Raw genomic sequence first — 20,942 nt, 5'->3', positions numbered from 1 at the left:
GCAATTCTGGGGAAAATTGGCCATGATTCCCATTGATATTAGAATATATAGAAACGACTCTCTATAACTTAATAAATATAGAAGATAGTTTTTCCCTGAGAAAAAAAATAGTAATGAAAGTTCCTGTGAGATAAATCATCATGGAAAATGTTTATGTAGCCATATTATCTAACACAATTCTATTCTGAGTAGAATATTATTATCAGTATTTAATGACATTTCAACATCAAGCTACCATAATAATTTAGTGCATAAATGGTGGCAGTAATGAAAATGAGTCATGTATAAAATTGAACAAAGCAAAAATTGTTCATGCTTAAACTCCAGTGGAGATGTGTTGTTTTGGTAGATGTAGAAAATAAGCCTGTACCTTTGTAATCAGATATCTTCTGTGACAGATAGTTATGATTCTGCAGAGGACAAAAGGTAAAACCCTCAATCCAACCCTCCAATATGAAGCTATTGCACATACAATCCATTCAGAAAGTATTCAGACCCCCTTCACTTTTGCCAATATAGTTGTTGAAATTCACTTTTTTTCTGTCATTAATCTACACTCAGTATCCCATAATGACAAAATTTTAGACAGAATTTTAGAAAGGTCTATAAATTTATTAAAAAGAAAAAACTTGAAATAATACATTGGTATAAGTATTCAGACCCTTTGCAACACCACTTGAAATTTAGCTCTGGTGCCTCCCAGTTCTCTTGATCATTGCTGACATGTTTCTACACCTTGATTGGAGTCCACCTGTGGTAAATTAAATTGATTGGACATGATTTGAAAAAACACATATACTCTTATAAACAATAAAAACTAAGCTCAGCCTTATCCACAGGGGATCTAGAATCCAAATAAAGACAATCAAAACATAAACACTGCTTTCTTAACTTTATCTTAATGAAATGTATCCTTTATAACAAAAAGGCGGTTCTTGATTGACAGAACATGATAACAGCATATAGTCTGCCTGGAGTCTACTGCCAATCATTTCAAATGTCATACAGAAAATCTGATAATTTAGTTTATTTCATTTTTGGTATACCTCATCTGATTACAGTGTAACTATAATAAGAGATTATGCAATCATTTCTGTACTTTACAACCAACCACACCTTTGTTGAACATCAATTTTATCCACAGCTCGGCTTATGTGACAGAAGTTTCAGTTTCTTCCCTCCAGTATTGTCTCACACATCCTGTTTCTAATCCCTAATTAGCTTCTAATTCTTCACTTCTCTGTCATTCCCAGGATTTCAAAAGTGAAAATATATGGAGGAATTACTCCACATGTTCCCCAAGGAACAACTACTTTTTATTTCCAGACTGGGAAGATCCAACTAATCTCTTTGATTCAAGCTGCTGAGATTCTGTGTTATTTAGGTGTAGTTTCTAAGGGACTACTACTAGCGCTCAAAGCATTTCCTGATAGTTTTAAAGACTGATAACTAATCATAAAAGCAATTTTTGGGATATAAACATCAGTATTTTACATAGACATGCATAGACACAAGACTTGACTTATATCCCTATTATTGTTGCAACAAATTTAGAAGCAAATACAGTACTTGTTCCCTCAGCTAAAATTGAATACAGTAGTAATACATAATCTTGTGTTGTTATGAAATGGTTGCTTAATAAATTCTGATTACTTCAGAATAATCTATTGAACCTGACTTCATGATTATCATAAATCAGATCAATTTGGATTTGAATCATCAAGTCAAATTGATTGAAATCAGATTCAATTTGATTAACAAAAAGAATGTTTGCACCTTCGAATGTCATTGAATTGTAAAATTCTTTCAAAGGCATTCAAGTTGATTTCTTACATCAATCTAATAATTTGACTTGGATTTTTCATTCAGAGAGAGATCCAATTGACTTGAAGCTTTGCACATTTCTAACAATTTAAATTTAAAAGACTGCGGAATTTGTCAAGGAAGAGGAAATAGAATGATAGATTCCATCCAGTTACATATGAGTGCAGGACTTAAAGATGATGAATTACCTTAATAAAAATTTTGTTATTTCCTTGCCCATTGGAAATTTATGCATCAGCTTCTCATTGATGACTTTGTCATATGGCAACTTTTGTGATGATGAAGGATGATTAACATGAGCATCATTTAAAGGGCATCAGTCAGACATAGGTGGGAAAAACCAAGTTAGCTAAAGGTTGCAAGGATATATGGAATTAAAAACAGGTGGAACTAGGCAGAAGGATGGACACTGCTAAATTGCTGAGCTTGCATCATTTATCATTTCAATCTATTTGGAGGCATGAGCAGTCCATAATTAATTAAACCATGAAAACCTAGACTGTGATATAGTAAAACAGTAACAACTTTCTCTCTTGAACAAGCTAGGTGAATCCTAGTTTGTGTAAAATTGTTCCAAATAAAGACACTATTGTCACCTGGGCAACAGATACAGATTGCAAAAATGAGATTTGTAGATTGCATCAGAACACACAGAGAACAATCAATGTGGGATAAAAGTTTCATTATACTTAGAAATAAGTCTGAGTTCAGACTCTGAAGCCTTTATCCATTGCAGAATGCTCATGTTTTGCTTTGGGTCCCATTTCAAAGGCATACCAAATCCCAATTCTCCCACAAGCCTGATAACCGTAACAAATGTTTTCTTTATACTACTAATGAAACCATTTTCCTTGGCCCCTTAACTCCAGAGCATTTTGCACAGCAAAAAGTCAAAATTTTATGTGAGTTTCTAACTTACAAGTATTAGGTTACACTGCTCTAGAATTACTGCTACAGCTTACAGAGGAATGAGCAATCAGTAGTTTCAAGTGCAAGATTCCTTTTCACTTTCAGCTGTGAAATTGATTCAGTTCTTAAGGCTCTTAAACTGTCAGTTTCTGGTGAGACATTCAATAAACAGTCATTGGCTGTTGTTCTTCCCACCCACCCCCACATCAAGTTCTTTGGGAAATGCTCTGCTTAACACAGGAAGTAACATATGTAGAAAAAGTGACTGCTATTCCAGAAAGTCTTGTTCATTGTATTTAAAAGGAAATGGATAAAAGTCCAAAAAGTTATCTCTAAACTAATTTTAAAAAAAAAACATTCTGAAAAAGAACATAGGAAAACTCAGTTCTTTAAATAAGTGGGTATAGTTTTCAGAAAATAGAAATGTTAAATTTTCTCTTTCAAATTAATTAGAATCTTAATGTATGCATTTCCACAATCTGTGAGCAAGGATAGATAACGATGTCTAATTTATTTTAAAATGTTTATTTAAAAAAATTACCAAGAAAAAGTTGTTAAACAATTAGACACAAAACTGTGCAGAAAATAATTTGGGGCCAATACTTTTATTTGGATATAATCTAATGATTGCCATTTTTAACATTATAATTACCAGCATTTCTACCTAATATGGTAGCACTGGATGACTGCATTTGTATCATATCACAAGGCTAGGCTGGCATAAATTGACAGATTACATCCACCATTGTCTTGAATTACAAGGCCTACATATACACATCCATGCCAAACCTGCATAAATACACAGCTGATAAGCAACCTGTATAGGAGCTGGAGAATGACAACATAACATAATGTTCTAAAAAAATAATTTCCTATAAAAAAAGGTTAACTGAAGGTGATTGGACACAATGATCCTTGACATGTCAATAAACAAACACCTATTAGGATATTTATGACAGATATCTATGTGCCATGCTGGGATTTGAGACCAGGGTAAGATAATGTGCATGCTACATCAGTAAAAGCAGCCAGAGCATTTGCCCAGAACTTAGTTTTTCAAGATTGGCTGCAATAAACAACTTAGTAATAGTGGGATCATGAATGACTGAGGAATCTTTTTGTTTTGTTTGTGTAACTTGGGAGTTACATTGCACAGGGATATTCGGGGCTCCCTTTTGTATTGGAGAAAAGTTAAATCTAAACTTTTCTTCTGACCTCTGATCAGACTGTGTACAAATTCAATCTGTTTGCAAATGTATTGTGAAATGAGTACAATGTGGAACAGATTTCTCAACTCTGGCAACTTTAAAATGTATGGGTTTCAACTCACATTGAAACTCACAACCATGCTGGTTGAGGAATTCTTGGAATTGAAATCCACACATACAATAATAGAGTTGCCAAGATTGAGCTGACTGGGATTTCTGGGAGTTGAAGTCCATACATCTTAAAATTGTTGACAAAGATTGACAAACGCTGATATGGAATACACAGTGCACCACAATGATTAGGGTATCTGTTTGACACCTAAATTAAAATCTCTGATTAATTACAAAATAGGCACACATTTACTTTGGCTCATTCACTTTTTTTCAGAAAGTATACTTAATAAAGTTGTTGTACGTGGGCTATAGAATATTTTATTTTGATTTGCTGCTCAGCAAAAATAAAAGTGAGGTACGTGTTTAAGAAAGATTTGACATATCTGTTTTTGTTTAGAAAACCAAACTGATATAGGACTTCTTACCATTCAGAGGGATAAAATACTTTCTGCATATTTGGGTATGTATGTATGTATGTATGTATGTATGTATGTATGTATGTATTTATTTATTTATTTATTTATTTATTTATTTATTTATTTATTTCTCAGGGAATCTAAAAGCATGGCATGTCATTTGAGAGGAGGGGGAGGGAGATGGAAAAGGAAAGAAAGTGGAGAGAGAGTTTAGACCTCCTGAGAAAAGGGTTCTATTTTAGATGACTCAAGAAACGTCTGCTAAGAAGGAATGTTATGGAAAACAGAAGCATTCCTTATTTTCCTTTCTCTATTCACTAAGATTTCCTGGAAGCTGCAATTTCCTTTCTTTAATCAGACAAACAATAGAAGCACATGGCTTTCTGAGCTGAAATAGGTTGAATGTAAATATTATTCCATGAATACAGTAGCTATATACATACTAGTAACAAAAGAAGGTGAATGTTACAATAGGCAAAGAAAAAGAAGAACTTGACAAGCCATGTAAAAAAACAACAAGCACATAGATAAGCTTGTTTGCCTGGAGACAGGGGAACAAAGCAGGTTGAGAATGCTACATTTTCAATTATTGACCTACTGTTATTTTCTGAGGGCATCAGCAAGTCTCTATAATTTATGATGCTTTCCATAACCCTTTTCATGTCTGCTTAGCAGGTTGTGAATGTATGCCTTTGCCACCAAGTCACCCTTGTCTGTGTTGGCCGCTTGTTTTCAACAAAAAACTTTAGCTTGCATGAAGAAATATGACCAAATGCATCCTTATCATTATCATTATCGAGACCACTCTCCAGCAGCTTCTGTAAATCACTTTTATATTTGTGCACACAGGGAACTGCAGTCAACCTTGTGAAAAAGGTCTTTAGGTTATTTTGCAAGCTCAGATGAACACATCTCATAAAACTATGGCTTTCAAGAGTCTGACCTTGGCCTTCAAAGTAATGTAGAGATCTCGAAATCTGGTGGCAGCTAATTTCCTTCCAGTGCAAAGGCAACGAAGGACTGAAGAAGTTTATTATCAAAAGCTTTAGCATTGTGAAACCTGCACAGTATTATTTTTATTCTGATGTGCAGTTTACGGCTTTGATTGAAAGTATTGTAGAAATTGAAAGAGAAGCTGGAATTGTGTATGTGGTCAAGCAAGAAGACTGTCAGGTCCTTACAGTTTCAAGGGTAACTGATAATATTGGGTATTTGATGCAAGAAATAAGGATCCATAGGAGTACAAATAAATAAGATGGAAGGCGTGTTCTTGGTTTCATTCTAGAGAAGGCAAAAACAATGAAGTAATCAGAGGACCACCCAATACAAGAATTCTTATAAAATAAATCTTCATATATTTCAGTTCAACAGTCAGACACGCTCTGCACTAGCTAAAGAGGCATCACAGGACCATATAAACTGCATTCTTGAACAAAAATCATTATAAAAACCATTGTTGTTCACTTTGCACTTGTAATACAATGCACTTCATCCAAGAAGCTTAAATCTAAATCACCAACAACCTTTCTTAATTTGATTTTTGGAAAAGATAGCTTTTGAACATGACAGAGAACTAAGAATTCAACATATGTCACTCCTTTTTTGCAGTGGTATAAAATTAGCATTTATTCCTATGAAGTGAATGGGAAAAGTGCTTTGGTTCACTTTAATCAAGGCACAAGAATTGCCATCATTTGCTATTTCTTAGAGTTAGAAGTCAGAATCAAAACCTAATTGATTTTAAAAATTAAAATAATCAACTTCTTTAAATGTTAAAGAAGTCACTTTATGGTCCGTTAAGTCAGGAACATCAGAGGTAAGAATACAATATAGATCAGCCTCCTACTTCTTCATTTTCCTCTGAAGAAAGATTTTGTAAAATAATATACTGTTTAAACAATGAGTTTGGCTTATCATATTCTTTCTTATATCATTAGCAGTAAACCTCATTCCTGGATAATGGGAAATTCCACCATAAATGAAATGATTTTTTTTTATTGTAATCATCTCACGACCTCTTGGTAGCCGATCAGAGAAAAATGCATAAACCTTTGCTGTATCTTATTTTATAGAATTCTATAAAATCTAATTGTTAATTGCATTTCTTTTTTCTTTGACACATTTTCACATGGTTTCTACTAGAATTTGAATTAGGGGAGTACCTACTGTACATAAAGTATTTGATTTGAAACATTTTGTTTGAATGGTTACTGTAATTGAAAACAAAATCCTGTGGTTTTAGAACTGTGAAATTCTAAGCTAAGAAAAAACTATCAGGAACAAACCTATTATCAGCCACTACTTACAACAAGGTCGAGCTGACACATAAATAGAAAACAATATAGCAGATGTTTTGGGAGCTACCATACAAACATAAAAACAGAGATGCTGGCAAGCAACTTCTGTGTCAGAATTAGAAAATCAGATATACTAATCAGGAACTGTAAGCAATAAAAGCTAACAGAAACAGCTGTTGGTTGTTTCTGACACCCCTTAGGTAAAATAAGATTTTTGGATTTTACTCCAAAATAATATTATTGGTGCAGATAAGGTGAACGTAGTGTTGAAGAAATCATGCATCAGTTCAGAGATGCATAGTTTTCTTGCCTTGTAATTTTGTTTATGGTGGTGGCATTTAACCTTCCTATCAAAAGAACAGAAAAAAATAAATGAAAATGTATAGAGTTCAGCATTCTGTTTCAAATAGCAGGCAGCCACAAGATTTGAGAAAAACACTGTCACACCCACTTTGCTATCTTTAAATCTTGTTTTTCATTATCTATTGTGCTGACTGATAAAATCTGTCCTCTACATGCTGTCTAATTTCATTTTTAAATTATCAAAAGTTATGGCATCATTCACATATTGTATACTATCTTATACGTCTAATATACTTATTGAATGATCTAATAAAATGTAGGGAGGCACTGAAGGACAGAACTGTTTTTGTGTCATGCAATTTGCCTTGTAACAGCCCTAAAATAGCTGCTACCCTCAATGAAATAGAAAATGCTGTCCTATCACTAGTGCTGAAGCAGTATCCAGCTGCTAATCTTGTCAGCTTCCACACATGAACCTGGAAGAAGCACAGTTTTGTTCAGGGCTTCAACTATCAAGATATTGTAGGTTAGCTCTGTGTTAACACAATCCTGTATTTTATTCATTTAACCTAGCAAAACTATCTCCTTTATACTTTCTGTAACTGAGTGGTCCAGCATTGCTTCATAGCAGAAGTGAGGACTGCAAGGCACTATAGATTTTGATTTTCCATATCCATAATCCCTACCAAGTGGCCAATGATGATGAACTTGAGTCAATATCTTGACAAATATATATTTCCCATCTCCATCTACAAGATCTTTTCTACTAGATACTGTGACCAGTATTACTGAACCATCTCCCTAGAGGGGAGTTGGGTACTTTGTTTTGTTTCTTAATTCAGAACAAATGATAATAGAATCCTATTTCCACATTAAGCTATGCTTAATTTTACCATGTTGAATCAGGAGAAAAATAATGCTTTTAGTACTTTCCCATGTAAGATCCATGTTTCATTTTTTTACTGCTAGATATTTGATACAATTGTTCCACACATAAAACCAATAGCAGAACCAATCAATTATGTATCAACGATTTGCCTGATTAAGAAAATCCCTTTCTATTTCCACCTACCATTAAAGATCAAATATGAAAATATTACAGTGTAAAAATATCCTATGTATGAAAAACACAACAGTAGTACTATATTTAAGCTACATTGGAAAAACCTATAAGTAGATAAATTATTGCATATAGAGTCCTGCTGGACTCATACTAGTAGAGACGATCTGAATGAACAGTAATGATTTTGATTTCTCACATTCTCTATGATTTTCCTTCCATTAATTTTCCACATGTATCTCTCTACACAACTCCTCTTTCATACCAAAGCATAGTTCCATCTTTAGAGATATTTATAAGCATTGTAAAACTAAACTGGCTCTTTGAAAAGAAGACCCAAAATACATACTGTTCTTCAAAGACTTTGCAAAGAATTGTAGTAGTGTGTGGTAGAACCTAGAGCATCTCTTTCCATGGAAAATTCTATTGTATAATTAAAATCCTTGATATTAATAAAACTGACAAACATACAGCCTTTTGATTCTTCTGGAAGTTAGAGTTCATCTTTTATAGAGATAAGGAGTTTTGATGTTTTCCCCCTTCTATGGGAAAATGATCTGCTCATAATATCATATGTAAGTCTTTAAATAAGTAAAACAAATATAGCAGAGACTCTTGATCCAGTTTACTCACAGCTGTCTCTTAATTCCCATGAGGCTTTCATGAGATTATAGCACAGGCTCCCACGTGAAGAAATGCAAGTTGCCAAAAAAACAGCTTGGTGGGCAAGATTCATTTATAATTAAACAGAAAATCATAGTATAAAGCAGCCTTTCTTTACTGTTTCTTTTTACAAGATTTTTCAAAGGTTACTGCTGCACCATTGTCAGTGATAATTTACATGCCAATTTTAACTTATGCTGAATGCTGCTGTTTGTTTTCAGCCAAGCTTGTTAGGATGTTTAACCAAATGATTTCTGTTTTTCCCTGATTTTTTCTAAGCTTTAATAAGTCACAACCTAGGAATGCTTCTATGTGAAGGTGAAATAATGAGATTTAGTTAAAAAAAACTCATTTAAATTCAGTAAAAAAACCTTCTGATTTATTGATATGCAACATCTAGCTCATATTTAAAATCAAACCTATAAAGTCACTTTACAAATACATAGTGGTTTTGAAGAATTATATCTCACTCAAATATTATGCAATTAAAAATAATTTTCTAAGCACTATATTTTGTATGGGTGATTTACTACATGTTAATAAATATAGAGTTGGCCTTTTTGTTTTGCTACAGCTTATTTTAGGTTTCATTGGATTTATTCAATGGATTTAACAAATTTGAAATTAACAAATTTGAATTAAATCACTTTAGATACTAGAACAATTCTTTTCTACCTTTGAACAAACATAGAAATTCCTGTTATTTAAAGATTATATATGTATAACAAACAACTAAGAACATAACTTTTTTAAATGCATTCAAGGAATAGAAAATCTTGATAAATGAGCACCACCACCTCAGAAATTTTGAATGGCAAACAATGAATAATATACTTGTGCTAAAATATCTGACCTTTACTAATCTCATAAAGCTGGACAGGGACAGATCAGATAATATCAGGATGGTATATCACCTGGAACTATCAGGACTATATGTTCAAGTGGAAAGTGGAACAGAAAGCCACAGATTAAGAGAGTAGAGACTACTCTTGTATTGTTGGTAAGAAAAAGAAATAAATCTGTGCATGAAATCAGCAGTTTTCACCTTCGAAGGGAATCTTATTTTCTATCTGAACATATAAGCACATTGAATACTTTTTGGATTCTATGAATGAATTGTTAAAGGTAGATGGGGAGGATAAAAGAAAATGCCATTATAGCCTGTATATAAAATATATAATTATATTTTTATAATAATAAACTGCATATAAATTTAAACTATCAATTTGTTTAAAAAGACATGAGTAATTTTCAACTTATACAAGGAAGCAATGCATTGACACATCTTTCAGATCTTCATCCTCAAATATGATTTCTTTAAAACTCACTTTTGCACCAAATTCTTATGTTTGTTGGTTTTTTCTGAAACCACGTGGCGTCTTAGAAATTGACAACCTTCTTCAGATCTTAAAGGAATCCATAAAGCCACAGAATTAGGTCTATGATTACAATACCTTCATCTTGTTTAATGTGCATCTAAAGTCAATTATCATTTGTTGTCTTTGTTTTAATGGACTTGGAGAGTTAAAGGTTAATAATGTTTATTAGCAGGAGACATTTGTAAAAGTGTCATTTGTTCATTGGTGCCTTTGTAAGACATGAACCCACTTGGCACTGCTCAGGAGTTGTGCAGCTTCTTGTTTCCAGAAGGAAATATTGAACTTCTGAAGTGGTACAGTGAGCCAACAAAAAGGTGAAATAAAACCTGCCATTTTGTTCATCTTATGAATGTGTTTTTGGCAACTGAATGTTTTCTGCTTTGGTATGTGGCTATGGATGTTTAATATTTCACAAGATATTGAATTATTAGGACATTCTTGGGTATTTGCTTGCTTGAAGGAAGAAACAAAAAAAAATACTGAGAATACAATTTGTCTTTTGTAGTTCTGCTGCTACTGCCATTTTTTAAAATTTTAACCAGATAAAATTTAATTAGTTATTAACAGGAAAAGTTTATGTGTACTTAAAAGCCCCAAGTATTTAAAGTTGTTTCTTATTCAAGGCTTAGGTTACAAAGAAGTTAGCTCTGATGAAATACGCGTAGGGTTACACTGAAAATCCCTCCATGCATTTTTGCCCCATTAAGAGCATACTTTGATCATTGCTAACATGAAACAAAAGGTCTATTTTAAGATTTTAAAAAAGAAGTTGCTTTTTGGTCACATAGGATAATTTCATTTATTTATTTAACTGAGTCACTGACTGACTTGTTTTGTTTTCTCCTTGGTTTTGTAGTTTTTCTGCTGACTTTTTCTGATCTGAAAGAAACCCAGAGGAGATGGACCCTCTACGGACCTTCCCTTGGGATGTAATTTAAGTGTGGGAAATAAGAGAGATTACACAGCACTAACAAATTAGGGTCTTATGAAAAAATGGATCGTCTCATAGCTCCTCATAAGTAAGTTTAATAAAATAATTCCCATCTTTGTTTGTTAGAACAGTTGTAAAATGCAAAATAACATTTTGGGAGAGTGCTAGGTGTTGCTGAGTGACAGAAATGATATACAATATATCTGAGAAAAGAGTCAGCAAAGAACAAACTAAAGATGTGAGGTTCATCTATACAAACTCTGACTTAGGGTTATTTCCTCCCCAGTTTTGCTGTTGTGACTTTGTTTTGTTTTTTTTAATTCTGATTTATGTACAGAGTAAACATTTTAAAGAAAATCAAAGGTCACATGAAGGAATCTAGCTTAATCTTAAGCAACTGCTTCAGGGAGCATTTTTTAAAAGAATAAATGATTGGAAAAGACACTTCTGGAAACCTGCCAGTCTCTAAAATATCCAGATGATTGGTTGCCTGCCAAAAGAGTGCTTCACATGAAAAGCCTGGTGTGTGCAAGACTGCAGAGTTAATATTCATGTTAACAAACGACAATGAAGACCTTTAAATGACTGAAATTGGAAAAGAAAGTTCTGGGTTTTTTTTTCAAATTGTACACAAATAAGTCACATAGTTCATTTGTGAGGCTTTCAGTTTTGTATTATTTATAATGCATGTATATCCTACATATACTGTATGTGTAGCTAAAAACAAGTGTCCACATCTACTGACTGCTAGCTGTGGCTGGCAATTGCATCCATGAAGCTATAATACATAGAAGCATTTATTTTCCTATCATATCTTTCAGATTCTGTTCAACTAATGCTTAGTTGATATACTACATGTCTAAGAAGATAAGGGTCATCTAGCATCTGAAACACTGTAGCTGTCTTTGATATTTCTAATAGTTTTGTTCCTGAAAATGTGGCAGTTTTGCACATAAGTAGCAAAACATGTATTTTTCTTCATCTAATTTTGTATGCGCAATGAAAATCCTGGTTGGTCTGCAATCCCAATGAAGGTCAATTGCCAAGAGCTAAACAGAGACTTATGCTTCCATGGATTTTTGCAGATTCATTCTGCCCTCTGGTGGCAAAAATATTTGCTATGCCAATGAGAGAGTTATGCCAGAGAGTCTTAAACTTGCAGTGCAGTGACTCTGTGAAACTGCCTGATCAATTAAGGCAGGTCCTTCCTTCCTCTGAATATTAAGCCACTGGGGGCTCCCCCATCTCTTGTCTCGTCATTTTTTGGGCAGCATCTCTTCCCCTCTTTCCTCAAGGTCATTCTCATATACCATTACAAAGTGCACCAACTTTATCTAATTTCACCAGCAGAAAGAGTTGGAGACAAGAGGTCCTTCAAATGATCTAGCCCAATATCAGGAAGATAAACGAAGATGGCGGTGTCTGGATCGGCTGTGGCTACATTGGCTCTCAAAGGTGAAAAGTTTTTGGAGGGATATAAGGGATATAGGCCACATGATCGGGAAGGTTTTAATGTGTTTGAGCAACGTGGTGGAACTAAGCTAACATAGGACCGACAATCTTTGCTGGTATGGCGAATTTTTAGCTGTTTCGGAACTGTTGGTGAGTTTGTTAAAAGTCATTTGCGCTGTTTGAAATTGTTCTGCCAGCAGCAAGATCTGACTGCTGGCACAGCAATGGATTCTATTGCAAATCAGAGAAGGAGAGGTCCCATGGCTTATGGAGCAAAGGAACTGGATGAGGCTGTCGGCAGGCCCAGAGGAAAGGAGAGAAGCTTTTGGAGGAGTTGGAGGTGGCAGCAGTGTGCTCCAGGGCAAAAAGGAGTGAGGCCCCTTTAAGGAAAAGGTGGAAGAGACAGGATCAGAAAAAGAAAAGGAGGTGAAGTTGTCATGCAGGAATACAAGCTAATATGAGGACTAATCCACATGGAGCTCCGTTTCCATCTGTCCTGTTTGCCATCGTTTGCTCCCTAGAGACTAAAATGGACATTCTGAAACTTGAGCTGGCCATGAACAAGGAGTGTATATCAGAGGTGGTGATCCTTTGAGAGCTGTATGCAACAAAATTTCATTTTGATGTATGCCGATTCAAAATGATAATAAAGTTGTCGTCATCATCATGATCATCATGATCATCATGATCATCACGATCATAATCATGATCAACATCTTTATAGATAATAACCAGTTCCTTGAATTGCACCAGGAAGCCAACTGATGACCAGGCTGCTTATGAAGCAATGATGACATGTCACTGTATCAAGGTATGCTCATTTTAGACAGGCTGCAGCTTCAGGGTTTTCAAGAGCAGCCCAGTGTAAGGATTACTAGAACAAGAATCACTGAATGACTTACCATTCTAGGAATGAGTACAACTTGCATACGAGGTGGATCTCTGCAACTGTCCTCCTGGACATACCTGCTACATGTTCTTTGAGCAATAACTATGAAATCAGAACAACCCTTAAGTTGCATGCTAGTCTAAACTTGAGAAGAGGAAGTGCCATTCCAGCTCTGAGGTGAGTGGGGCAAACAGCCATTGCCACTTTTTTATTTTGGTTTGACACTTAGCTTTGGCAGGATTGAGTCAATCTTCCTTATCTAGATCCAAAAAGCCCACAGACACTGCGTCATGACATTGGCAGTATCATCTGGGTGGTCCATGGCTGATATATTTAATAAGATGTATAACAATATACCCACATTTTGATGATACCAGATCCTGAACCAACATATGACATCACCTAGCAATTTAATATAAATGTTAAATAGGAGGAATGTTGTGCCCTAAAGCACCATGCAAGTTAGGAGCCATGGACATGATCTCTCCACCCATCAACAAAGACTGGAATCAATCATGGAGAAAAAAGGAGAACCACTACAATACTTACATTTAATCAATGTAATTAAATTAATTATATTGCAACTAATGTTATTATTAGCTCTGAATTGAATTATTTTATCTTCAGTCATATAAAAATGATAATTCAGAATCATGATACCCTAAGGCCTCAAAATATATATCTTTGAATTAAAGCATGCTCCTTTCCTTTCTATTTTTTTTAGATAAGATTATAGCATAAGTGTATTAAAACTGTTATATACTGTATAGGAATTCTGTTACATACAATAATCCTTGTGCATAGCTTGAGAGAAAATCATATGTGTGATTTTTGTATGTGTGTAATAAGATGCAAAAAGATAAATGATATTGCTTCACTAAATATATAGCACTTACATTTTCAAAAGCAAGTTTTTTTCAGTTGAAAGGAAAATCAGCCTTATTCTAGGGTTGTGTTTGCAAAAGTATCTATTTACAGAACCCTTTTAAATCTGTGGATTCTAATTATTTTGTCTGTGAAAAATGTACAGTTGCTGCATGAAAAACCTCAAAGCATGAGATTTGGCCCAAGTTCCAATATATGCTAAGTGGCGAGCCAAATTTTAATTCAAAGCCAAATTGGTTAACAGAGAACTGTTCAAACATACTAAGAAAGCAGTGGGTTTAATTATGTACTGTTTTATATGTAACCATGACAATTGTCCATATAAATAGTTAATGGTTACATTTAGAATTTTGAATAAATTATTCTGTTATGTTGAGTGAAAAAAAATGATGAATTATATTGATGCAAAGTGTTCTGAGATTCTCTTTTCATATCTGGTTTAGATTAGCTTGACTACACATAGAGGTAATGACTGAACCAAACTCACTCACATCCCTGCTAAGATCAGATGGGGATTTGAACCTACCTCTTGCCAGTCAAAGCAACCCCTACATAACCCTTTGCCAACATACCATTGTCAATGTTAGCTGATAGTATTGTATTTCAAACAATAAATTAATGTTATTTGAAAATCCTTCTCCAATTCCACTCAATTTTTTTCTCCCTATAAAAATGGCTTAATTCTATCTACTATATTTTCAGGATGCTTTAGATAATCTTTAGAATTTGAGAGGTGGTGAGGAAGATGGTGTTTTGGACTGACGTATTTTGAATTATTTCCTATATACAACTTTCCACGACTCTGTAACCTCTTGGCTGTTCATGCTTTTTGAACTGAATAAACCCACAAATAGGAGCGTTCAAGGTGACTTCATTCCACCTCAGTGGTTCCCATCAGTTACTGACCTTCACAGAATCTATTTTAGTTAACTGTGTGAAGCACCCCAGCTGCTCTGCTCCACTGTTAGATGTTTGAGAAGCAGTTTACTTTTTGGTTTGGGGATGTGCTTTACTCAAAGCTACATCAAACAAAAGTGTCCTTTGATGTCCTGCATACCTTGTAGTTTTTCACATGATACCTTCCCTTAGGATTTAACTGAAGTGTGGGAATCCAAGGAGGCTACAAACATTTAATTCTGCAGTATTAACATAATTGTATAATAAATAACAGTGCAGTTAATACTGTGTAATTAAGAGAATACAACAACCTCATATTCCAACCATTACAATTTTCTGTATTTTTCTCCTCTTTAAAGAAAAAAAATGGAAAATATTTGGAAAGAATAAACAAAGCACAGCAGAGGACTCAGCCATGTCTTAGTAATGCATGCCAGGTCCACCCTCTCATTTAATAATCAGATCACAGATGAGAGAGGGTTTGTTATAGACCAACCTGGCATTTAAAAGTAGCAGATGAAAGCTGGGGGTCCCTAAGTTCTGCTGACTGAATACAGGAGCTGGAATGTGAAACCAGTATAAGACAATGGTCCCAGGTTCCATAACAGTGGTCTACTCCCTGTCTCCCACCATATCTCCACATGCCAATCACCCTAAATATTTTGGCCTGGCCCCCACCAAGGGTAACATAATAACCAGTGTCCCCATTTCCATTCATCTCAGAGAAGGAAAGCCAGGCATTCTGAGGCACTTCAGTTTCACTACATCTCAGTGCCATCACGGTACCCAACAACCACCTTTCTACCATATTGGAGCCCCTTCCCTGCTGCTGTTAGCACCCCCAGCCTTACCAATACTCTTCTCTGGTTCTCATTCAAGTTACAGGTTACAGTGGGGAATCCTCAGTCCACAATTGTAGACAACTTTGCCAGTAGAGGGAAGTTATTCCTCCATCAAAAATCTGCAAGGGAAAAGATGTCCAGCAAGAAAAAAGGTGTCCAAAGCAAAAAGGCTGCAGACAGGAAAGGGGATAGAGATGTCTTCAGCAGAAAAAAAAACTCCACAGCACAAAATGTTGCAAAGTCTGTTGCAAAATCTGCAACAGGGGGCAAACATGTATTACCAATGCCACAAGTGCAATTTGTCTTCCAATCCAATCTCTAGGCTGGATAAGTTCTCCAGCCACAGATTCTCAGCCAAAAATCTGCAAACATGACAACAAAACAAATGGCAAGTAGCAAACCCAGCAAGAGACACAACAGTAGGCAAGTGTGACACCGCTGCTGCGCGAGCTGCACTGGTTGCCAGTGGCCTTCCGGGTGCGCTTTAAGGTGTTAGTTACCACCTTTAAAGCGCTTCATGGCATAGGACCCGGTTACCTCCGAGACCGCCTTCTGCCGCAGATTCCCTCCCACAGACCGGTACGCTCCCACAGAGTGGGTCTCCTCAGGGTGCCGTCAGCCAAGCAATGTCGGCTGGCGACCCCCAGGGGGAGGGCCTTCTCTGTGGGTGCCCCTACCCTCTGGAATGAACTACCCCCCGAGATTCGGATGATTCCGGATCTCCTTACCTTCCGTCGCGCCCTCAAGACATGGCTCTTTCAGCAAGCGGACCTGACCTAGGGAGGATTTTATACTGGGTTCATTTTTAGGAATTTGGAAGACACAACTTTAAAATTTGGTTTAATTCGGTTTTATAGGGGGGGATTGTATATATGCTTTTGTTTTAAATATGTTGTGCGCTGCCCTGAGTCCCGCAGGGAGAAGGGCGGCATATAAATTAAATTAAATAAATAAATAAATAAATAAATAAGTGGCAATAGGCAGAGAGGCAGCAACAGGGCAGGTTCTCCAGATGTGACAGACAGCAAGTGTGGCCAGTGCAACCAGTGTGTCCTATCTGTTAGCCTGCTCCTCCAGCCTGGTCAGTTTCTCAAAACTAGGTCCTCCAAAATCAAGTGTAAGTCCAATGCTGAACCTGATTAGTACCAATCCAGGGACATCTCAAACATTCATTCCATACAAACACACCAATTCTTTGAATGAGGACAGTTCATCATGACTCCTGCCTTCTTCACCTTTTTACTGGAAATCATATAAATCTTTCTAAGCCTAAATTATATAAATCTTTCTGTACACAGTTATACAAACCTAAGGTCATATAAATCTTTCTGAATTATATATTTTCTTTATTATATGTTATATTATAAAAATGAAATCCATTAAACAGCAACCCACCTCTAAATCAATATCTCCCAAACCTCAAATAATTAAAATATTTTAATACCATCTACTTCCATTACATGCAAATAAATTTCAAAAATTTCAGAAGAATCTTCTATCTGCAGAGGCATTTTCCAGTTCATGCAAATTTTCAGTGCAAAGTTTAATTATATAAATACCTGAAAAGGATTTGTTTTCTTAAATTATCCTAACCTGTAGATTGTTGTAGGGATAGAATGAATGAAACTTCTTGTAAGTTTGGAAGTACAGAGAATGAATGAATTCCTCTTACATAAATACAAAATGCTAGAAGCAGTAGGTCTTATATTTTGGTACATCAGTAGTCTGGTTGTGCTACATTCCTGACTTCTAAATAAACCACAGGTTCAACATACAGACAAGCCTGTACAACAAACTTACTTTTTTATTATCTGTTTACTCCACATACCCAGCTACAAAATGTTAGGCATAAAAATCGCCATCTGAAATCTCTATCTATATACGTTTTTTAAAACAATCTTGAATTTTAATATAATTCCTGTGAAATTCTGGCAAATAATTTCAGTTATAGTATGTAACAATTATGTTAGCTAAATGTAAAAAGATTTTCTTAAGAAATTGTTTCACTATCTGACAATGAGAGACAACCAATTTGCAGAGAAAGTAATTCATTTTTTCTTAATCACAGTTCAGGAAAAAGCAACAGGAATAATCTTGATCATTCAGCAGAAACCCCAAGTAATTTCAATATAATAAGAATGATTTTAAATTTCAAATAATTGTCCTCCTGCAAATACTGATATTCCAAATTATATTGTTTAACTAAATAGAATAAGCAATATACAATTAAATTACTGAAGTACTATTTATTTTTGATATTCAGAGCAAAAACCTTATCTCTGAATTGTATGCCCTTTGCATATGGTTTAGTTGGTGAATCTTGGAAGACCAAAGGAAAACTAGATCTCATAAACCAAAAATATGTTTAGTTCGCTCTTATGGAATATGGTTGCTAACACCCACTGTTATTGAAAGGCTAAACTATGTAGCTGTCACAAAATAGCTCATCTTTGGGATTTCATTCACACCACAAAATATTTTCATTTCACTTTTAATTATTCAAAGCAGATGCCATTATCATAAAAATCTAGATTCTTCCATGCATCTTGATGTTCTGTTTTACCAGTATAAACTGATTCAAGCAAAATCAATCTTTATTTGGACTCATGAGAGCATATTTATGGATTATCTTCTAGAATATATTGAAAGGGGGGGAAATGAAAAAGAACCTTGTTTTTATCTTCAATGTACAAACATGAATTTCTTGTATTAATGTAGTTGAGATTTAAGATAAAACAGCAATGGAATGGAGGGAGAATTAGAATTCCAGATATCAGCATTTTAAAATTTATTAAGACCATGGCAATCTTGCACTTCCAATTGCAAATAACAGCTATTTGTTTTAAATTCATCTATTCTTCAAATAGGTTTTTTTTTTTAAAAAAAAAACAACAACCTTATTTTAAATAGAAAAAATAGCCCTTTAAAGACAAGTCGTCTACAATACAGTTGTGATCTAGGCACATTTACTTGCATTATTTTATTCCCACAGAAATTGAAATTTTTGCTTTCCACTCCTCTACAGAGGCAAGTTCAGGAGGGATCAAGGTGAGTGAATGATAAAAGAAACATTGCATCAGCATGATGCAAGCTTTTTCTTTTTTGTATGTTTGCACTGTGACTTCATACACATGTACAAAAGGGGTTACACTTGCACTGTGACTATAATTTGACAAAAGCATCAAATCACAGACCATCTCTATCTAAGAAACAGATTAGTGTTATCACCAAGGAGATGTACCAGTAAATAGCTTATATTTGCAGGAAGCAAATTGGAAAGATTGGACATAGCGAAGGTTACAAGCAAGTTAAAGGGAAAAAAATAGAGCCTCTTTGCTATTTCAGTAATGAAAGAAAGAAAAAGGGATGGGTGAGCCTGTTGCTAAGAGAAGATAGCAGAATTGTAACAGGTAATGTGAAATCTGGCATTTTCAGCTTCTACTTTGTTTCAATCTTTTCTTTAGTAGGGAACTGTGTTCCAATGGGCTTGAGAAGAACAGTTGACAAAAGAGCTAGTGGCGATTCCATACTAAATGTTTAAGAATTGGTTACTACAACCAAGTTTCACTCTCCACAATCAGGGTAGTTATATTCAATTATCTTAAAGGAACTTGCCAGTATCTTCTCTGAGCCCCTTCCTGTGATTTTGAGAAATCATGGAGGATGGATACAAGGGCAGAGAACTGAAGAAGGGCAAAAGAAAAAAAAGGAATCAAAGCAAGTGCAAATTGATTAGTTGTTGTTAAAGACAGAACTTTGGAACAGATTATCGATGCATAAGTATTTTAAAGAGAATGTATTGCTTGGCAGAAGATAATATTATTATTATTATTAATAATAATAATAATAATAATAATAATAATAATAATAATAATAATAATAATAATAATAATAATAATAATAATAATAATAATAATAATAATAATAATAATAATAATAAAATTGGAAGAGACCTTGGAGGTCATCTAGTCCAATCTCCTGCTCAGGCAGGAACCCTACACCATTTCAGAAAAATGGCTGTCCAGTCTCTTCTTAAAAACTTCCAGTGTTGGAGCATTCACCGCTTCTGGAGGCAGGTTGTTCCATTGGTTAATTGTTCTAACTGTCAGGAAGTTTCTCCTTAGTTCTAAGTTGCTTCTCTCCTTGATCAGTTTCCATCTGTTGCTTCTCGTCCTGCCTTCAGGTGCCTTGGAGAACAGCTTGACTCCCTCTTCTTTGTGGCAGCCCCTGAGATATTGGAACACTGCTATCATGTCCCCCCTCGTCCTTCTCTTCGTTAAACTAGACATACCCAATTCCAGCAACCGTTCCTTATATGTTTTAGATGTATCAAGAATAAATCATTCTGATCTCTCTATCGCGCTTTCTTCTTTGATAAAATGACCGATTTAGGTGACTAGAATGTAGTCAATATAATGTACCCAGACTTCACCAATCATTTGACAAGAGTTGCCCTGGAATTCTAGAAGAGAAGATAGCAAAATGTGGACCAAACTAGGCTACCATTAGAGTTGATACACAGCTGGATAAATAATTTTATCCAGTGATTACAGAAGAGTGTGGCTTTTGTGATTGTTTGTATTCTGAGGTCAATATGTAATATATGATTAAGTAGTGGCAGAATGATCTGGCATTAGGGGAGATAGTCATTGAGAGGAGATCTGGCATTAGGGGAGAATGATCTGGCATTAGGGGAGATAGTCATTGAGCCCTTGTCATGGTCAGATCACTCTCTCCTTAGGATGGACTTCCGGACCGCTCCCCCTCGCCGCAGGGTGTCGGAACCACCTAGAGGGTTCCGTCCCAGGCGACTGATGGACCCTGAGAGGTTCCTGACGGAGCTTGGGCCATATCCGGAGGATCTAGTCCACGA

Source organism: Protobothrops mucrosquamatus, unplaced genomic scaffold, assembly GCF_001527695.2.
Source record: "Protobothrops mucrosquamatus isolate PMUCROS unplaced genomic scaffold, P.Mucros_1.0 scaffold_50, whole genome shotgun sequence".
Taxonomy (NCBI): Eukaryota; Metazoa; Chordata; class Lepidosauria; order Squamata; family Viperidae; genus Protobothrops; species Protobothrops mucrosquamatus.
The sequence above is the reverse complement of the archived record's forward strand: the minus strand, read 5'-3'. Positions refer to the sequence as shown.